This window comes from Hylobates moloch, unplaced genomic scaffold (assembly GCF_009828535.3).
Source record: "Hylobates moloch isolate HMO894 unplaced genomic scaffold, HMol_V3 SCAFFOLD_13, whole genome shotgun sequence".
Lineage (NCBI taxonomy): Eukaryota > Metazoa > Chordata > Mammalia > Primates > Hylobatidae > Hylobates > Hylobates moloch.
In genome coordinates this window covers 97,687,506-97,709,287 of record NW_026652288.1, presented here as the reverse complement: position 1 = coordinate 97,709,287, position 21,782 = coordinate 97,687,506, and the positions used below count along the sequence as shown (strand labels likewise).

The window sequence follows — 21,782 nt, the reverse complement described above, 5'->3', positions numbered from 1 at the left end:
TTCTTATGGATGAACAGGGAAAATGGTTTCTTGAGATGGAATCTACCCCTGGTGAAAATGCTGTGAACATCGTTGAATGACAACAAAGGATATCAAGTATTTCATAAACTTAATGGATAAAGCAGATTCAAACTTTGAGAGGCCTGACTCCAATTTTGAAAGAAGTTTTCTTGGAGGTAAAATGATATTATGCATTATCACATGCTACAGAGAAGTGATACAGCTTGATATCACTCTTTCTCTGCAGAGTCAATCAATGTGGCAAACTTTATTGTTGTCTCACTTTCAGAAATTGCCACAGCCACCCCAAGTTTCACCAACCACCACCCTGATCAGTCAGTAGCCATTAGTATCATGGCAAGACCCTTCAGCAGCAAAAGCAGGACTCACTGAAAGTTCAGATAATTGCTAGCATATTCTAGCAATAAATTTTTTAATTAATGTATGTACACTGCATTTTTAGACATCATGCTATTTCACACTTAAGAGACTACAGTATAGGGTAAACATAAATTTTATATGCACTGGGAACCAAGAATTTTGTGTGACTCGCTTCACTGCAATATTTGTTTTATTGCGGTGGTGGTCTGCAACCGAACCCACAATATCTCTGATGTATGCCTTACTGGTTGTTGCAACTATTTTTATTTGGCATGCATGACCACTGTTACACACTTCACTCTAGCCACACTGTCCTCTTCACTTTTCCGGCATGTCCCAAGCATGCCTCAGGTCAGGTTATTTGCATTTGCTTTCAGTCAGTTCTACACACTCTTCCTCCAGTCCCTCCCACCCACACATCTCTGGCTTGCTACCTCGTTTCATTCAGGTCTCCATTCACATATACTCTTACCATCAAGACCTTCTCAGGTCAGTGAATTTACATTTGTGTCCTCCCTACTCTTCATGCCTTTAACCTCAATTATTTTTCTTCTTAATATATTTAGGTTGGTGTAAATGTAATTGCGACTTTTGCCATTAAAAGTAATGGCAGAAATTGCAATTACTTTTGCACCAACCTAATAGATCACAATGTAAATATTACACATTTACTCATTAATTTTTCTGTCTTTTTTTTAACATTTGTTCTAGTCTCATCACCTGGAATAGTGTCTAGCAAACAGTAGGTGCTCAGTAAACAGTCAAGTTAATGAGTCATCATTATTACTATTTGCAAACCATTATACTAGATGACATGGGACTTCCTATGGAAAAAGACATAATTCATGCCCTCAAGGAGCTTCTACAATCTAGAGGAGAAGAAAGATTGTGAAAATTGGCTTATACGGCGGACTGAAGTGGCATGAATGCTTCATTGGGTACATAAACAAAGCATTCTGATAGTATAAAAACAGCAAATCATTGACAACAGGGGATGGTGGTTGGAGGAGGCCTAAAGAAGAGACTTCCCTGGAACTACCCTGAAAAGAAACATAGAAATCATCTTCAAAAATACATTCAGTACAAAAAATTCTAAGACATCCTCAGTTAGTCTCCTTTCCTTCAATAATGCTAAGTGGAGAAGAGATTGCCCAAGATAAGTCAGCACTTTCGTGTGCCAAGATTATGGAGAAAGGAACAATCACTTTACTCCAAAGAGCCTTCATTTTAAAATGGAAATTATTTAAATGTACACGAAAACACGTCAAAAAAATTCTAGACTCTTAAGACAGGGAGGACCTTAAAAGTCATCAAGTATAACATTTTATCCCCACCACAAAATACCTAAAATAGAAAATACCTAACTGCATCAACCCCACCTAAACATCTGCAGTGATTGTGAACTTCGACCTCCTGAAACACACATTCCATCTGCGGTGTGCTCTTAATATTAAAACACTAAGCATTTTCAATAAACATTGAGAAAACATCAACATTCTCATACTGTCTTGCCCTTGCTTCCAACCCACTGCCGACAGAACTCTTTCAGAGGTCCCAAAAAGTGAGTTTGCACCCCTTCCACAGCAGAGACCCAGGAGAGCACCACCTGCTCTTCTCTCTCCTCCTCCCGCCCCTTTATTTCTTCTCTACACTAAGCACTTCCAGTTCCTTCTTCATTCCTCTAGGGTTCAAGTTTCCAGCACCTTCAGCCATCCTAAAATGCCCTCTTCCTTTCCTTCCTTTATTCTTGTCCCAGTGTTCAATCCTACTGCTCATGCAATTGGGCTCTTTGCAGAGAGCTAAGCATTTTGTCTGGAGTTGGAAGAAGGGGAAGAGGAGATCTAATGGATTCATGGGGTAAAGCTGATCCAATTAAGACCCTGGCAGGATCATCTGCCTTTCTGACCTTGACCTTGAACTGTCATCTTTGACATAAATTTGAATAGTGCGGACATGATAACTCCTAGGAAGCGAAGAAGACAAAGAGTTGTGAAAGGTGACCTCACCCAACCTCAAAGACATACAGAATTTGAGAAGTCTTGTGTTTTCAGTAAGTCATGGATCTTCTAGAACTTCTTATTCTAGCTTTTCATCTCCCACGGCCAGCCTATGTGTATGAATGTGAGAGGCAAATGTGTAGCTTTTAACCATCTCTGTGTCAGAGAATCAGCTTCTAAAACCTAATGGGCTATGTGATCTTGGGCAAGACACTTCACAAGTCAGTAAATCAAAGCATCCAGAAAGTAGAACAAACAGAGACATTTAAATCACCTAGTCCAAAAGCAGCCCAGATACCTCTCGTATGCTTTCACTCTCCACTCCCATGGCGGTATTCCCAAGTGATCATTAACTCAGTCAGGATGCAGCCTCAGAGTCCTTCTCAGCACAGCACCTCAAGGAACCACTACCAACACATCATTTGGCCATGTGAAATAAAATCCAAACCACTCATTCCTCAGCTGAGAAAAACTGAACCACAAAGATGAGCCATGACTAACTGCCCGGGTCTCACTATTAGGAGCAGACCGGGAACTATCAAAACCCCTTACCCCATTCCTCTAAGTCATTTCTCCTCCTTAACTCTGACAGTCTGTGAATAGCCCTTGGAGTAGGGGCGGGGGGTTGCTATTGTACCAAGTTCCATAAGAGGTACAGATAAAGGGTTTCTAACAAGGGGAAAGAGCAGCACAGGAGGCTTGAAGGAAGATGTGCCTTTGAGCAGGCTACAGAAGGATGCTATTTGTAGGAACCAGTGAAGTATGCCTTTAGCAGAAGAAAAGTTAGGATTGGGGTGAGCATTCCAGCAGAAGAGACAGCATAAGCAGAAGAATGGTGAGGACTCTGGAGTGCTGAGCAGGGGGTGAGCAGCAGCTACACACGGAGGCCATGGAGGGTGGCGGTGGGGATGGGGAACGAAGAAAATGACAAGATTAAAAGAGTAACCAGAGACTTTGTGGAGTTGTAAATGCTGATTTTTAAAAATTGACTTAAAGGCCTTAAGTGTAATAAATGATAAAAGAAGATTTAAACAGGAGTGGAAGGAAAAGTAAAGAATATATCTCCATTCTCAGTTGCAGTGAGCTGAGATTGCGCCACTGCACTCCAGCCTGGGCAACACAGCAAGACGCTGTCTCAAAAAGAAAAAGAAAAAAAAGAATATATCTCCATTCTCAATGGGGGGAAAAAAGCCTTGCCATAAACTGTATTACAGGAATACTTTCATTATGTAAAAGCCTATTTTGTTTTCATGTCATTCTTAGATTACATCATAGAGTGGCTGCAGCCATCTCACACCATATTATAAATAAATCACTGGCTTAATCATAGAATGAGCCAGGGCCTCAGCTTTAAAAGGAAAATATTAGATCATTTTTAATAACTGATATAACTCAAACCAGTTGGCATTGAACCAGGGTGAGGTGATCTCATCCTGAAGAAGTCCAAAAAGGACCCAAAGCAGGTCAGAGCTGAGCAGGTCCCAGAAACACTTCCATTTACAGATGAAAAGGTTGCTAATGGCACCTGAGTAGAGTTCACCCTCTGGACTAGACAGTCTTGTCATTAAAATCAACACTTACTTGCCAGTAGTGATGCCCAATAAGCCTTCCCCATGAAACACAGTGGATAAGGATTTTGTTTCCAGAGCCACTATATTTCCAGGTATCAGAAAACATGAGCACATTATGATGTTTGTAGTTAGGCCTTGGGAGTCATTATGCAAAATTAGAAATGTTGAGGCTATTCAGGAAACATGAAATCTGGGGTGACCAATACACAAATGCTGCAGGTCTAGGCCAATCCAAGGGGACAGTGTAAACAGGACATGAGATAATGGCCTAACAAAGAAAAGAACTAAGGGTGATCTCCAGCAAAGAGTTATGGACTCTTAAGGTGATCAGAAACTTAACATTTAATGTGTACCAACTACATAAGAAGTACCACACTCAATAGGCACTTTATAGACATTACGCTGCTTTGAGAGCACCAAAGACTCTTTGAAGTAGGCACTATTCACTCCATGGCTTGCAGAAGTGAAAACAGGTTAAAAAAACTAAGTGAACTAGGCAGGATTCAGTGACTAATGTGATAGTCTTCCTACTCCAAATTCCTCTTTACCATGTTGTCCTTATCCAACTAAAACTCTATTTCCTACTATGTACTTTTAATAAAAATGAAATAATTGGTAAGAAACACTTTAATAACAAGAAGAGTTGGCCAGGCATGGTGGCTCATACCTGTAATCCCAGCACTTTTGGAGGCCAAGGAGGGTGGATCACTTGAGGTCAAGAGTTCAAGACCAGCCTAACCAACATGGTGAAACCTCCTCTCTACCAAAAATACAAAAAAAAACAAAAAAAAAAAAAAAGCCGGGTGTGGTGGCATGCATCTGGAATCCCAGCCACTTGGGAGGCTAAGGCAGGAGAATCGCTTGAACCTTAGAGGCAGAGGCTGCAGCGAGCCGTACCATTGCACTCCATCCTGGGCAACAGTGAGACTCCGTCTCAAAAAAAAAAAAAAAAAAAGAATAAGATGAGTATTTAAAAAAATGCTGAGAGTTGAAAGGGACTATGGAGCAGGTAGTAGAATTCACATTCTGGCCAGCCACATTCTCAGCGACCCAGGCTGTGCGTTCCTCATTTTGGCTGTAAAGCCACTAATAAGCTTGACCATAATTTTAAGGCTCCAATTTCCATTAATTTTTCTAGTCATGTGAAGGTGGACTCTAAGGGAACCTGTCATCTTCTATAAAATAAACTGCGGAGCTTGATTTTGAAAAGGACTGCTTTGGTCGCGGAAAGAGAAGGATGCTCTGGAAGAGAAACTCCCTGCCAGACAGAGGGTATTGGCTGAGGTTTTATGTCTGGTCTTGTCAGTCTCAAAGTAATGTTGTATATCAGCTCTCTGTTCCTAAAACAAATGTTATTCATACCTGCAGAGACACACTGTCTGAGCTGTGCAATACTGACTTATGCAACTTTTCAGGACACAATATGGCCCACCAGGAGATGCAGACCCCTGAAATTTAACTAAAGGGACAAAATCAAAGCTTAAGATTCCAATTTTTGACCTATTTTTCCTAATCTGTTTCTGGGACAGGAGAGAGTTTGAAAAAAGAAGAGAAAACATCCTCAAAGTTGCACAGACTCATTATGCAGCAGAGGCTGTGTGGAGCGGTGGAAGGCGGGGCACGGAGAGAAGCTGCAGATGGTTTCTCCCTTGACTACCCCTGGCTCTGTGGCCCTGGAAGAGTCTGTGCCCTTTCCAAGTCTTGGTGTCTCATGCATACAGCAAAGGGCTCAAGTAAGAACCTTTAGACATTTCTACCAAAAAAGCTCTAACCGCTGAGGAGGGCAAAAATACAGAGGTAAGGGAACACAGTATGAATTGAAAACTTGTGTTTTTCTTCTTAAAAGCCATGCCAATTTTACATCCTGTGCTATTATGTATCAGTGCTTCTCTTAAGAGTTTTAAATGGAGTTTTCCCCCAAAACTGTCTTCAAGTAAAATTGATCCACAGAGGTGTGCTGGGTTTATTCAATAGCTTCAGGCAACGTCCACTTCCACCTTAGCACACCCATGTAAACCTGGGGAATCTGTGGTAAGCAGCCCCTAAGATGGTTCCGTGTAACTCCACCTCCTGGTATTAATAACTTTATGAGCACACCCTCCCCTTCAGTGTGGCCTGAATCTAGTGACTTGCTTCTCGTAAAGAGAATGAGGCAGAGGGAACAGTGTGTCACCTCCAGGATTAACTTACAAAAAGACTGTGATTTGTCTCTCAGGGACTCTCTCTTGCTCACTCATTTTGAGGGAAGGCAGCTGCCACGTGAGCTGCCCTATAGAGAGCCCTACATGGCAAGAAACTGAAGTCCTCAGCCCAGTAATCTGTGGGGAAACAAATCCTGCCAACCAGCACGTGATGAGCTTGGTAGCAAGTAGATCTTCCCCGGAGTTCAGCCTTCTGGTGAGATTGAAGGTCCAGCAACACCTGGACTGTGATGTGGTGAGAGATCTTGTGGCACCGATCCAAGCTGCTCCCAAATTTCAGAAACTGTGAGATCATATTAATCAATGCTTTTTTTGCTTTTTTTTTGAGACAGAGTTTTGCTGTTGTTGCCCAGGCTGGAGTGCAACGGTGCGATCTCGGCTCACCGCAACCTCCGCCTCCTGGGTTCAAGCAATTCTCCTGCCTCAGCCTCCTGAGTAGCTGGGATTAGAGGCATGCACCACCATGCCCGGCTAATTTTGTATTTTTAGTAGAGATGAGGCTTCTCCATGTTGGTCAGTCTGGTCTTGAACTCCCGACCTCAGGTGATCTGCCTGCCTCAGCCTCCCAAAGTGCTGGGATTACAGGCGTAAGCCACTACGCCTGGCCTATTTTTTTCTTTCTCCCAACCCTTCATCCATGCCCCAGGAGATCTGAGACTATAATTTACCTCAATTTCCCAAGCACTTAGCGTAAGGCCTAAAACGTATCTGGTGATTAATAAATGTGTACCATAAAGAATATGTTTCTTGTAATCCCAGCACCTTGGGAGGCCAAGGCGGGCGGATCATGAGGTCAGGAGATCAAGACCATTCTGGCCAATATGGTGAAACCCTGTCTCTACTAAAAATACAAAAATTAGCTGGGCATGGTGGCACCGCCTGTAGTCCCAGCTACTCGGGAAGCTGAGGCAAGAGAATCTCTTGAATCCGGGAGGCGGAGGTTGCAGTGAGTCGAGATCGCGCCACTACACTCCGGCCTGGCAACAGAATGAGACTCCATCTCAAAAAAACAACAACAACAACAACAACAAAATATGTTTCTAATGTGTATTTCTCTCTTATATATCTGTCTTTTTCCCTAACTATAAGCTTCTCAAGGTCAGGGACTAAGCCTAATTCACATAGTTTCCTAAAGATCATGAGGCTCACCAACACCCAGACCAACACTGAGATCAGGGCAGCAAACACATACTCTATGAACCAGGTGTAAATATTTGGCCACAATCTACAAAGGTCTCTCTATCCATTCAAACTTCAGATGCTGTCTACCACACAGCAACTCATTGAGGAAGACCTGAGAATTCGGATCCCCTAAGGCCATGCCTAATGTAGAGTAGAGGTATCTCCATTGTGCCAGAAGCCAAGAAATAGGAGAATGTGGAATTAGGAGGAAGGAAGCAAAAGAGAGAAAGAGATATCACTACTTTTTACTTCCGTGACAGCAAATATACCTCCTACAAGACATCCCTGGGTTACATGAAGAACCATAGAGTTTCAGGGACTAGATAGGTCACTGCTCAGATCCGACAAATCCTCTTGTAATTTTTGAAGCAAATAACATAAAAGCAATAAAAGCTAGCTGAGCAAATGCTCACACATGCCCAGAAAGCACTGACTGAGCAATTATAGACAGCCAAGACATTCACCTCTGACGGAAGTGACCAATGCTTTGCTTCCGGCAGAGACTAATACCTGATACTTCTGAGGACCAAAGAGGAAATATTAAAACTGAAAGCCCTTGGCGACAGTCGGCAATTGTAAACTGGTATCAACAGAGGGAAATAATTTCCTTCCTGACTCCCACTGGGCTAGTCACGCCTGGAGCAGCAGGTGTGATTATCTAATCTAACAAAGTAAGAAGCCAAATGGGCTAGACTGTAGCTTCTATGGGGTCTCTCAAGCACTGAGTTTCCTAGGTTTCTGAATTTACCACCCTCCACCTCCTGTCTCAGACAAAAATGAATGTGAAAAATAATAATACATAATTCTATTTCAATTTTAACCTGCATCATTAAGCAAAGTTGCAGATCTAGCTGCAGGACTGAGGACAAGTTAGTGCCCATCCAACCCGGAGGAGGAAGAGGTGCAAGGTTGGCAGGAAGGGCATATGCTGAGCATGTCTAATGTTCCTGATGCTGTGCTGGGCACTGAACTTACATTGTCTTTTTCTTTATATTCAAGATGCGTCTTTACAGAAGAAGACAACTGTAATAACCTATCATATAGGAACCACACTTTATACTTTACAAAACAGGTTGGCATTTAACAACGCACTTGCTCTAAACAAACATGAGAGGTAGGCAGGGCAATGATTATTGTTCCTAATTCTCAGATCAAAAAAATAAGGGTGAAGGGATATTGTTTTTCTAGGGTTGCACATCTCATACTTGTCAGGACTTCTGTTAGGCCATCCCACCATACTCACTGCCTTTTTATGCCCTTGCAAACTTCTTAAGTCAAAAGCCTCTTTCTGTCCAGTCATTTGGGATTTTGTTTGTTTAGCTGTAGAGACAGGGTCTTGCCACATTGCCCAGGCTGGTCTCAAAATCCTGGCCTCGATCGATCTTCCTGCTGTGGCCTCCCAAAGCACTGGTATTACAGATGTAAGCCACCATGCCCAGCCTGTCTAGTCATTTGTGTCATTCTCATTAAACCATGTAGTCTGGCTTCATCTGTGCTGCAATTCCTATACTCCCCAACAGAGAGTCAGCCAATGCCCGATAGCACACCCTCTGGGAAAGGGACCCTCACTACCTTCAGATTTATTCTATCCATGAAAATGCACGCAGCACCTATCCCATGCCAGAGACCCCAGCAGACTCTGGAGACACACACATGAACAAGCAATGCTGTCCCTGTCCTGCCCAGGTTCTATGTTCTTGATGGCCATGAGCACATGTGTCCCAGAATCTTGCAGCAGAACCCATGGTCTCACTCGCATAACAGTTCTTGGTTGGCCATCATTCCTGGTCCTCTCAGCATCCTTGTGTAGACAGTCCAGCTGGCTCATGCCTTTTCAGAAGATGAGGCAGGAACTAAAGCCCGGCTCTCTAGAGGGTCTCTGAAAGAGGGCTAAAGAGGTTTGCAGAAGGCCTGTGGTTGCCCACGGAGCTTCCAGTCCTCTCTCGCTCTCCTAACAGCACCCAGATATTCTTTTGAGGGGCCACCTCTTCTCCACTGTGTAAGTACCATGATGTTTGGATGGGACTATGTCCAAATTCAGTTTCAGGAGAATACTGGTTCATATTAGCATAATCCCATTCTCTTGGCTTCAATGACTGGTTCAGAAATATACAGTCAGCCAAGGCTATGAGAATATAGCAAACCAGGTTCTTTCTCTAAAATGGGAAGAGAGATATCTATAGTTTGGGTTTCAGCAGGCAGCCATCTCATGACCCATGAGGTAAAACATTCCAAGGATGAAACCCAGGCACAAAAAAGGGCAGAGCAAGAAGCGCTGCAAAAAAACAGAGCTAGAGTCCTGTTCAAACTGTGCCTGAGGCTCACACGACCTCTGCACTTGCCAGTTTCCAGGTATTCTAGGTTTGCAGAATCACCCACCCACTTCATTCTAGATGCCATACTCTATTAAATGCATCGGCATTTCGGAAGCCACTCCCAACAAAAGCCACTGTTGGCTCATATTTAGCTTATGAACAACAAAAACTTCTAAGTGTCTTCCAGTTTGCTCCTGTTAAGGAAATCTCTTCCTTTCTACCATTACACACTTGATTTTTTTAAGTCCAAGTGCAAAGCTTCATACTTATCACAGTTTAATTATAAACACTGAAAAAACTCAAGACATAGAGGAAGTGACAAAGATTTTTCATTTGATACTTAAACGTATGCTAGGGGGAATATATTCAGACCATGTTTGAAATTTTAACAGACACTAAGGTTTAAGCATCAAACCAGTGGTTTCCAGCCTTTTATGTGATATAGATCAATAGGCACATAGTCAGTTGCATTTTTAAGATACACTGATTAAGAAAAGACAGAGAGACAAAACACAACTATAAACTCAGTCACACTTTTAAGTGAAGTTAGATTTTTTTCAATCACAATGGCATCGTCTCTGTTTTGGAAAACTACACCACAAATATGTCAAGGTGTATTATTTACTCAGTACAAAGCCAATGCTGGGGGCATATATGAATTGGCCTCAGCCAATGGGGACCATCGAATCAGGATCCTAAGTGGAAGTCACACCCAGAATTCCCTTACTAATTTCCTCAGCTCTCCTTATAGCCCAGCGTATTCCACCCTGTTGATTCTTTTTACCACCCCGATTTTTTAGAACATAATGTTTTACTCTACCCGTTAAGTACAGAGGTACTCCAAAACACAAGGAAAGTTTACCTTACCTGGTCACGGTTCTCCTTTCTGAGCACACAACAGGATTTGCACTCACATCCTGGTGGAGCTCTAGCAGGCCCTTTAAAACAAAGGCTCACACCCTTTGCCTAAGCAAATTTAGTCTGCCCTGCCCCAAAGGTTGTTATAAAAATAAAATGAGGCCGGGCGCAGTGGCTCATGCCTGTAATCCCAGCAATTTGGGAGGCTGAGGGTGGATTACCTGAGGTCAGGAGTTCAAGACCAGCCTGGCCATCATGGTGAAACACCGTCTCTACTGAAAATACAAAAATTAGCCAGGTGTGGTGGTGTGTGCCTGTAGTCCCATTTGCTCGGGAGGCTGAGGCAGGAGAATCACTTGAACCTGGGAGGTGGAGGTTGCAGTGAGCCGAGATTGCACCACTGTACCCCAGAATGGGCAACAGAACAAGACTCCATCTCAAAAAAATAAATAAATAAAATGAAATGAGATCACAAAAGAAGCAGCACCTTGCACAAGGGTAAAGAGACACTCAATAATATTGCTTTCTTTCCTTGTAAATATCCAAACACTGTTCAGTGACATTTTCATTTGGGTCTTTCCACTTCATGAATACTTTCTTCCATGCCAAATGAGAAAGAAAGAGGCAATACAATTGCTGGCAACCTGAAATCATCGTTACTCCAAATTTTCCTCCAATTTCAATGCTGCCACCTTCCAAGAGCTGAGCCCTGCCTTTGCTTTGCCACACATTTTATTAGCATGATTATATATTGTCTATTGCCATAAAAGCAACTCAAGAAAGAAGGAAGAGCATTTCAGTTCTTCTCTTTTTCTTAATGCATCCTAGTTACTGATGCCCATACTTTAAGTGGAAAACACTGACGTTTAAAACTCATTAAAACATATACATTGATTTTAAAAGGCAAATGTATTCTTTTTGGGTGTGGGACTCACCAATTGAGGAAAAAGATCTTCCCTCTGATGAGCGTCCACTGGAACAATGAAAAAAGCAGAACACAGGGAATCAGATGACAAGGTTCTGTCTTCTGCTCTGTCTCTGAGCCTCAAAGTTCCCACCTATGAAAAAAAGAAGGGTGTTGCTTATGTATCTCTAGGGTCTTAACCAGCTTCAGAAATTCCCAGGTTTATAAAGTCTCTGACTGGGCCGTGGCTTACTTCTATACCTCCTAAACTCCTAGTCAGATCCTGGCACTCTTATTTCACTAATTTGACTCAGAATGATGGGGAAAGAGAATGCTGATGCCTCAGTGTTCATATCTCAGCTCTCCTAGTTCCCCTGGGAAAACAGCTTCATCTTAATAATGGAGGTGAAAGAGATAAGTCAGTTAGTTACTCACATTATAGGGAAGAAAAAAAATTAACAGATAAACCTAAACTATACCAAATAAAAAAAGAAAAGGAATACGAGTTTGGAGACAAATTTCTAACTACAGGACCTAGTGTCCTTTGAACTTTAGTTTCCTTGCCTGAGAAGTGAGAATCAGTGAGCAGCAGAGGGATAAACAATCTTGACATTTCCCAGTAAGCCGTCCTTGATATCATTTGGATATGTGTCCTCTCTAAATTTCATGTTGAGTTGTAATCCCTGCTGTTGGAGGTGGGGCCTGTGGAGGTGATTGGATCGTGGGGGTGGATTTCTCATGAATGGTTTAGCACCATCCCCTTGGTGCTTTCCTCATGATCACGAGTGCGTTGTCATGATATCTGGTCATTTAAAAGTGTGTGGCAACTTCTCTGCCTACTCCCTCTCTTGCTCCTGCTTTTGCCATGTGAGACACCTGCTCCTCCTTTGCCTTCGGCCATGAGTAAAAGCTCCCTGAGGTATTCCCAGAAGCCAAGCAGATGCCAGTGCCATGCTTATACAGCCTGCAGAACCATGACCCAATTAGACCTTCTTTCTTACAGATTACCGAGCCTTAGCTATTTCTTTATAGCAATGCTAGAATAGCCTAATACAGCCCTTATTACAGGTTTTATTTCATTAGAAACTATTACTGTTTTGCTAATGATTACACAGTATGTATTCCAACAGACAAGTATCCCAAGGCAAGGGCTGTTATAAAACTTGTCTTTCATGTATGCAGGAGAAATCCACATACCAGAGAAACTACCAAGCCCATTTCATTGTTGTCACTGTAAACATTACCTAACCAATCATACAATTGTTTTGTGTACAAAACAATTCAAAGTTCAAAGTTGGGAGGGATTTTTTAAATGACCCACCTCAACTTTTCCAACTGACAAGAGAACCCGGTGGGCTGGGTAAGAAGGTGACCGCTTCAGGAGCTACTTGATCCAATGGATCAAGTGACTGCTTGCTTTGACAAAGGACAACAAAACACACTGGGCAGAGGGACTTGTGCTTGGTCACGTGAGTCACACCTAGAGCCAAACCAGGACTTACAAATCCAGGCCTCAAACACTTGTTCCAACGCTCTCCCAGTAATCTCAACAGCAGAAAGAAATTAAATAGGCAAAATGGAGTATAATCAAGATAAGCCCAGAAAAGCAAGGAGTTTCCAAGACCTAGTGGTCTTCGAGGACATTGGAATTCTGAAAGCCATTTCCACTGAAAGGAGAGAAAGGCATAATTTCAAACTTACTGAGAAATGGGTTGTTAGGAAGCTAACATTAGACCTGTGAACAATGCAATTCCATAAAACAAACCAAAAAGGTTGCCCCTACCCTCACCCGCAAGCTGCATAAAACCAAAGCTTCTCCTTGCAGAGAGAGATACAAGTCACAACAGTTTCTACAACAGCAGCAAAGGGCATCTGACTTCCCAGATTTTTAAACTTCACTGAAAGGAAGAGCTCTCCACCCTCGGCCCTGAGGGAGTCTCACTCACACTCTCCAGCTTCCCTCCAGGCACAAATGAAAGTGGTCTCCCTTTTCCATAGCCAACTTCTCTTTTAATAATTTTTTCTTCTTTTCCATAAAGAGAATAAGCAGCTTTGCTAAAGAACCGCTGTGAAATGATTGAAGTTCCCATGCAAACAAACCATTAGCAGAGTTCAAATGCAATTTAAATTACCAGTTGTTAAAGTGCTTCTCAATTTCGTGGTAAGTTTCCAAGGAGAATTACATGCTATATACTATTTAATTGGTTGTTTTCTATTTTTTAACATCCATTTATCCCCCCCACCCCGTTATATTTCAGAAGTGTCTATAAAAGCTTCCCTTTAAAAAATTATACATTGTTGAATAGATTAAATCTAAAGATTGAAGAGTATCAGAGAAACAGCTGCAGGATCATGCAGCTCACCAGAAATTGATGGTTTTGACACCACAAAACATGCAGAATTTTAAAATCTTAGGAATCACCTAGTAGTGCCCTCACTCTTTACAGCTGAAGACACTGAATTCCCAAATGGGAATGACGGAGTTGTCCTGAAGTATTTTCTCTGGTCAGCGACAAATTCAAAATGAGAAGCATTGCTCCAAACTCTCAGCCCCCTGCCACCTCTTCCACATGGTTGCCCACAAATGGCAGAAGATGGTATGAAATAGCCAATAAACTTGATTTTCCACCTGTATTTTTTTTAAGAAAATATAAAGCCCTCTTCAAATATACTCCTGACCTCAAACATTATGGGCAATGGCAACTATCTCTCCGAAAGAGAAAAAAATAAGTAAAGGCTGATGAATGAGTACAGTCAAAGGAGCTCAAAACAAGACACTTTATGAGCAGATTCTTGGCAGGAAAAGTCAAGACACTAATCTAGATTCATTAAACAAGTTATGTCACATCAACACTGCAGATTTTCACAGTTCTATCTGGCCCTGAATTAGTGCTGCCCCCAGAGACAGAGAAAGAGGATAAAAAAAATCAACAATGTGCAAGCAAGTCTTGTCATATCTGTAAGCGGAAAGGATTTCTAGAAGACATCAGGAGTGCAGTTTGAAGTTCCAGACTTTGATATCGGACTTGTGTAAAGGATTTTCTCAAAGCACAGGCTTCTCTGTCTGCAAAACAGGGTTAATATCATCTACCCATCAAGGTGTATGTAACCATTTCCTGGGATCCCATATCTAGCACGTATGGCACAAAGCCTGCATACAATATGCACTAATTCACGTTCACCCCTTCCAAGGCTTTTATAATTTCTCAAAGCCTATATAGTTCTGTGATTCTAATTTATGTGGACTAAAACCATGTCTTGTAAGCCAAGCATATTCCCTAAGTTTGTTAGATACTGTATGTCTCCTGACTGTAAACTCATTTATCACTTGAAAAAAAATTCATAAAAATTTATATATCTAAGTATTTTGCTTTAAAAGCAAACTTTTTGGAAATGCTATTTTTAAATAGCCTCCAAATCCACATTTGAAACACACACAATAATAAAATCCCAGTTTCATACCCAAGACCTTACTAAACTTTCCATCAACCTATAAGAAAAATTTCCCAATTGAACACTGAAGAAACTGAGGAATGGAGAAGTTAGACACTCACCCAATATCTCTAGGCTAGTAAGTGGTAAAGCCAGGATTTGAACATAGGTGTTCAAAATCAAGTTTCATGACACAGGCTTTATTAATTTATAATTACAACTATAATATGGACAGTTCTTCTGCTAGAAGTGGAAATATACCTTTAAAACTCCTGCTATTTTCATATTTCAGGGAGCTTTGGGATAAAAACAAAGCCTACATTTCAAACTATTTTTTTAAAAGTTCATGTTAACAGCAAGTAAATCTTTCCTGAATTCTACCTCGCTGTTATATTCTTAAGTGAAATAAAAAGCTCAGAACCCTGGCACTAAGCAGACATCTACTGGTATGTGGGAAACAGACCTGAGAAGGGTTAACAGTTAATTAGCTGATATCAGACCAATTCAAAAACAATTCAAATGGCCAGGCTCATGATCAAACAAACCATGGGAACCCCAGTATGGGCTATGGAAACCACTCTGGCACAACTGTTAGTTAACAGAATGTCACATGTTCTGCATTCAGGGGCGCACCAAAGACAGGTTTGCTAACACCTTCTGTCTTGGATAAGGCAGTGTGTGGACCTAGCATGTGTAGGTGCTGAGTTGGACATGCCTAGGGGTGTTGAAGAGCCTCAATGGGGGACATGCTAGAACACACAAGACAGAATGAAAAGCGTAGAAAAGCACAAGTACATGCAATGTCCTTTTGAGGGTCTAAAAGTTCTCTGCAGATGATGTGACTTCTAAACGATGCCTAACACCCAAGAGGATTTCCATGGATGAGGAGGAGAAAAATAGGCCCAAGGAACACGATGTGCAAAGGCCTTGAGAAGGATGAGTTCAGGGTGTTCTCAGAGAAAGTGACTAATCTGGTGAGGCCAGTGACAGAGGATGCAGAGGAATGTGGTGGGACACAAGCCTGGAAAGGAATGCTGCAGCCAGAGCCTGGAAGACCTTGTATCTCATGTTCTAAAGCACTTGGATCTTAAGCCATAGGTGTTGCATTTCGGGAAGTGACATGATAGAAAGTTAAATGGTAGCCCTATCCCTTTAAGAAATGAATCCCCTTCCATGGTCAGTTTCCAAGTATAGTAAAGGTAGGGGAGCTACCTATGAAGGGATCTTCTCCCTGTGGCCCCACTCACAGAGAAGTCAGGGGACAGGTGGCTTTCAGAGTTGCTCTTAACCCATACCTTCAGTGACCCTTTCCTCTAGGTCTAAAACTCTCACCAACATAACAGACCCACTGGAAGGCCCAGGAAAAAAACAAAGTCTCATGTTCCAAGCAGGACTACCACTCTGCCTTCAGGGAACTGCCAGTCCCACCCCACTCCCTGAATCAGAAGAAGCTGGGCTGGAGACAGGCTCCATCCAGCCTTTCTCCTGTCTCTTAAGCAGGAGCCAGAGGCCTAGCCAGCTTGTACTCTATGTGCCTGAAGCTCTACATCACAGAGCTCACAGAGTTCTCGGCCAGGCCTGAAACCTCGTGACTGGGGCATAGGATTAGTAATGAGCTTGTGCTGATGTCACCACTTAGGTTGTATGGAATCCTCCTTTCCCGTAAAGGAAGCTTTGTAGCAGTATCCATATGTCAAGGCCTTCAAACATGCAATGCCCTCCCTGCCCTTGAAGAGCTCCCAGTCTAGAAGGAGAGATAAGACATCAAGTAAGAGAGGACAAGTGCCACTGATGAAGCACAGGTAACAATGCAAATTTTCATACCACACGGTGACACGAGGTGATGTCATAAAAAAATGTAATGACAACAAAGAAAAGGAAAACTGTTGACAATTCCAGATTTACGTGACTTCGCCGGGAGAATCAGACCATTTTTATACTACTCCTGTTAACATAGTGGCTTTCAGGGGGAGCACCCATTCTATCACACCCATCTGGCAGATGGGAAAACTCAGGCTCAAGCAAGTTAACTGACAGTGAGGAAGTATCACAGCCGGGATTCAAATCCGGATCCCACGCTAATAAGCAGCATAGGTTTGTACTCTATTGCCTCACAGCTAACTGTGGTTGAGTTAGCAGGGCAGAGAACACAGAGGTCACTTCTAACGGATGGGAGAGCAGGTGGTGATCAAGGATTATTCCCTTCCCAAGATGGCGTCTGTGCAGAAGTTTACGGGAGGATTAGGAGTTCAATGAATGAAGATTGGAGAGGTTATCTCAGGTTAAAGGAAAGGCACGTGCTAAGGCATGAAAGTGAGAAAGTGCAGGGTGTATCTAGGAGTTGGCAGGAAATGCGTTTGATTTAAAGATACGTAAGCAGGAGCATCAAGGAAGCCCACAGTGGACCCTTGTTGATGTCCATTTATGACAGGTCCTGGATACCAGGGGCAGGAGATTTTACTTAATACAGTTAAGTACTAGGATAGTAATAAATGTTTCACAGCAGAACTGTAGCATGGTTTCAGCTTTACTTGGGATTCTGTGCTCTAATGGTAGGGCTATGCAAATAGCCTTTCAGCACCTGAGCCAGGTTCAGGAATAATGGGCCCTTGGGTCCTTTCAGGTCAATATACAGAAGGACATTGTTCCTTGGCTATGACTTCGGAGGTAAGAAAATCTACACCTATTTCATAGAGCCTGACCATCGTCTTAAAAGCCTCTGTGACTCATTACATATTAAATTCCGGGTCCCAGCTAGAGCACAGGTACCCTCAGTTGGTAAACACAGCATGGAGAACAGGATAGAGTCAAAGAATAAAAGGAACTGTGCTTGGCCCTTGGATTCTACACTTATTAACTATGGAATTTTGAACAACTTACTCCCTTTTATCAAGGGTGCAGTTTCTTCATTTGTAAAATGGAAACGATAATACGTATACAGCTAGGTTCTTGTGAGAACAATCAAGTTGTGAGATTAAATATGACGATGTGTGACTCCTACACACAGGCTAACATGTTTAGAATAAATCCCCCCACGCCCAAAAGCCACCATGTTGAAAGGGTAGTATAAAAACTGCCCGATCTTCCTGGTAAAGTGATCTAAATCTGGATTTGTCAACAATTTTTTCTTTCTCTGTTGAAAATTGAGCTGTATTCCCCAGGCAAGTCATTACATCTTTTTGTGCCAAATTATTTTCATCTTTTAAATGACCCAGTAATCCCACTTTGGGCAATACACATAAGGGAATAATCCAAAAGGAAAAAAGAAGGCAATTTGTTCAAAGATGTTATTCATAGTGCTATTTCTGGCTCTTTATATATCCCCCTATTATAGCACTTATCTCACTGTGCTGTAATTATCCACTCCCCTTCCATACGCCTCCAAATTATCTTTGAATCAATCCCCAGCACCTAGCACAATGCCTGGCATACAGTAAGAACTCAATAAATGTTTGTTGACTCAATGAATAGGTAATATAAAAGAAATTTTAGAAGAAACTCGAATGAACAATAACAAAACACTGTTTTTAAGAGATTATGCTAATTTTTTGAAAACCTGGTAACTACAGACTGCAAGAGGGGTGCATGAAGAAGCCTCAGAAATGAGTTTTAGATGACTTAGTTTATGATCTCTGAGCATCTCTGGGCTTAGGCTGATTATAGTATAAGATTGCCACGGGATACCCAGGAGGATGAGGTCACAAGTTGCTTTCGCCTGGTGGCTAGAGGACGGGGCTTGGTCAGAATTTTGGATTCTCTGCCTGATTCAGCCACTACCTAACTTCTCCAAGACCTGAAAAATGAAGTATCTGCAGGAAAGCCCAGCCTGTTAAAAGGAATTACAGGGAACTGCCAAAGGCCAGCAACTGTGAATTCAAATGTAAATGAAAAAAGAGGGCTGGTAGGTGCCCTTGGACCACAGTCCAGTTCTCAAGACAAGGAGAGGCTTTCAAACCCCAGCTCTTCTGGGCTCCCACTGAGCCTTCCAGACCCATCTCACATGGAGATTGAAGATTCCTCACCAGGGAGTTTACAGGAGACAGAAATCTCTGCATGAACAGACAACACATCATGAAAAAACAGCATGTTAAATACAGCCCATAAAGTCAGCATCACTCTGAACGTTCCTCATTCTTGGTGGGAAAGAATGTTTTACAAAAATACCCAGGGAGAGCAAAGGAAGCTGCACATTCTGCAGGGCTTATTTTGGGGCGTTCCAACAGCTCTCAGCTGGGAAGCCAAAGGCAGGAAGCCACCGTCCTCTGTGCATTGGCCCAAAGCTCAAGGTTAGAAACTAAATGGGAGGGGAGTGAGAAACAGATACTCTTTGGTCTTGGAACGCCAGCTGCTATCTGGGCAACCCCCCAGGGCACCTATTTTCATTTCCCTCTGAGTCTCCCAGATTCCTGCCCATTTAGCTTGGCATTTCTCTGAAGGAAATAACACTTGAGATCCTACAGACGATCACTCCCAAACATGCCCCGAACTTACTTCTCCTGCCCAACTTCTATGCCCTAGTCAAAGTTACCATCACATCTCACCTGAATTATGGTAAAAGTCTCTGCCTAACCTTCTTGCTTCTACCCTTGCCTCCCTTTTACTATCAGGTTCCCTCCACAGCAGCTGGAAAGATGCCTGTAACACATAACCCATCACATCTGGACTCAGGTGTAAGAAGCTCAGGTCTCTTACTTACCACCACCTGCTAGTCCCTGTTCTTTTCTCCTGCTTCTTCCCCTGCAGCCCACATCCTGCCAGCACATCAGGCTCCTTCTCTTCCTCAAACACAAACTCCTTCCCACTTCAGAGCCTTGACCTTTGCATTGACCGTCTCCACTGCCTGCAGTGCTCTTCCCCCAACTTCTACAAGGCGGCCTCCTTGTCACTCAGATCTCAGCTTAAACATAACCTCCCAGAGTCCTTCCCCACTCACTCACAGTCAGAATGCCCTTTGTGACTCCTCCCTTGGGTTACTTATCATTCCCTCTTATTTAAGTGTTCCTTTATCTGCCTCCTTCACACACCTGCAGCAGCGTGTAAGCGCTAAGGGATCGTTGTTGTGTGTATCTTATTCTTTGCTCTAAATCGAGTACTGGGATAATGCCCAGAACAGTGCAAGGCACCTAAGTGGAAACTCAATAAAGATTTAATAAAATTAGATGAATACATGCCATGGATGGAAGAAGCCTGACAGATTCTATAAAAGGATGGTAGCCCTGCACTGTGGCTAACATCCTGGGCTTTGGAGTCAAATACACATTGGTCACTAATGCCTTTGCCCAAGAGCTATAGGGGCTTGGGCAAGCTTTCTCACTTCTTTAGGCCTTAATTTTCTCAAAAGTAAAATGGGGATAATAGCACCTGCCTTGTGGGAGTGTTGGGAGAGTTAGAGACAGGATGTTTAGTGTAGAACTCAGCACAGCCTAAATGTTCACTGTTATCAACAGCAACCTCCTCTTTCAGGCAAGAAAATTGAGATTGAGAGAGGAGCAGGGCATTGCCCAGGTGAAACACTGCATTAAGAGCAGAGTTAGGCCGGGCGCGGTGGCTCATGCCTGTAATCCCATCACTTTGGGAGGCCGAGGCAGGCAGATCACCTGAGGTCAGGAGTTGAAAACCAGCCTGGTCAACATGGTGAAACCCCATCTCTACTAAAAATACAAAAATTAGTGGGGTGTAGTGGCAGGTGCCTGTAATCCTAGCTACTCGGGAGGCTGAGGCAGGAGAATTGCTTGAACCCATGAGGCAGAGGTTGTAGTGAGCCAAGATCGCACCCTGCACTCCAGCCTAGGTAAGACAGTGAGACTCCATCAAAAAAAAAAAAAAGAAGAAGAAGAAGAAGACGAGCAGAGTCAAGTCAGAAAAATCATGGCCAGTTTTGGCCCACTATTCCACAGACCTAATAATTACTAAAATATTAGATACCATGCCACGTATCTGTATATTCTGCCTTGTTCCAGAAATGATCTGAGGTACCTGACAAAAGATGCTAATAGTTCATGATTTAAGTGAGAAATGGGTAAGGAGGGGGGAAAATAAAGCAAAGAAAGGGGAAAGGGATACAAAACATAAGAGCTGGATGTTTCATACCATTTGCTAGAGGTGAGCTTTAAATTTAGCTATGGGCTTCCTAGAGCCCAATACAAAAGAAAGGAAGCATAGCTGTGTACAGCCGTTTGGAACACTTGCTTTATTGAAATGCCATAGCAAGGTGTAAGAAGATGTCACCATCCAGTTGAGAATCACCCTGATTTGTCACACTCTTGCCAGTTAGAATCCAATATCTGCTTACTCCTGATCACATGCCATTCTTACATAAAATTAGTTTCCACTACTGACTATGTGACTTTGGGCCACTTATTTAATTAACCCTTTGAAGTCTCTGGTTGCTGTTCTTCTGTAACACAGAGGTTAAAAAATAGTACCTAAATGGATAGACAAAATATGGTATATTCATTACCACAGAATATTATTCAGCCTTAAAAAGGAGAAATTCTGACCCATGCTACAACATGGATGAACCTTGAGGACATTATGCTTAGTGAAATAAGCCAGTCACAAAAAGACAAATATGGTATGATTCCACTTAGATACGGAAACTAGAGCAGTCATAACCATAGAGAAAGAAAGTAGAATGGAGGATGCCAGAGGCTGGAGGAGAGGAGAATGGGTAGCTGTTGCTTATAGGTACAAAGTTTCAGATTGCAAGATGAAAGAGGCCGGGAGACTGATTACACAGCAATATGAATGTATTTAACACTGCTGAACTGTACTCTTTTGTTTTTCTTTTTTTGAGACAGGGTCTCGATCTGTCACCCAGGTTAAAGTGCAATGGGGCAATCTCGACTCACTGCAACCTCCACTTCCTGGATTCAAGCAATCCTCCCATCCCTGCCTTCTGAGTAGCTGGGACCACAGGTGCACACCACCAGGCCCAGCTA

At 42.6% G+C, this 21,782-nt stretch overlaps 1 protein-coding gene across 2 annotated transcripts in view; it reads right to left on the bottom strand.

Annotated features, from left to right (window-relative positions):
* Positions 1-21,782, bottom strand: part of LPP (LIM domain containing preferred translocation partner in lipoma) — a 722,568-nt gene that overhangs the window by 639,663 nt on the left and 61,123 nt on the right. For both annotated transcript variants that reach the window (XM_032171893.2, XM_032171894.2), the window contains exon 2: positions 11,441-11,563. The gene's annotated coding sequence lies outside the window, so the exon portion shown is untranslated. The remainder of the gene's footprint in view (positions 1-11,440; positions 11,564-21,782) is intronic.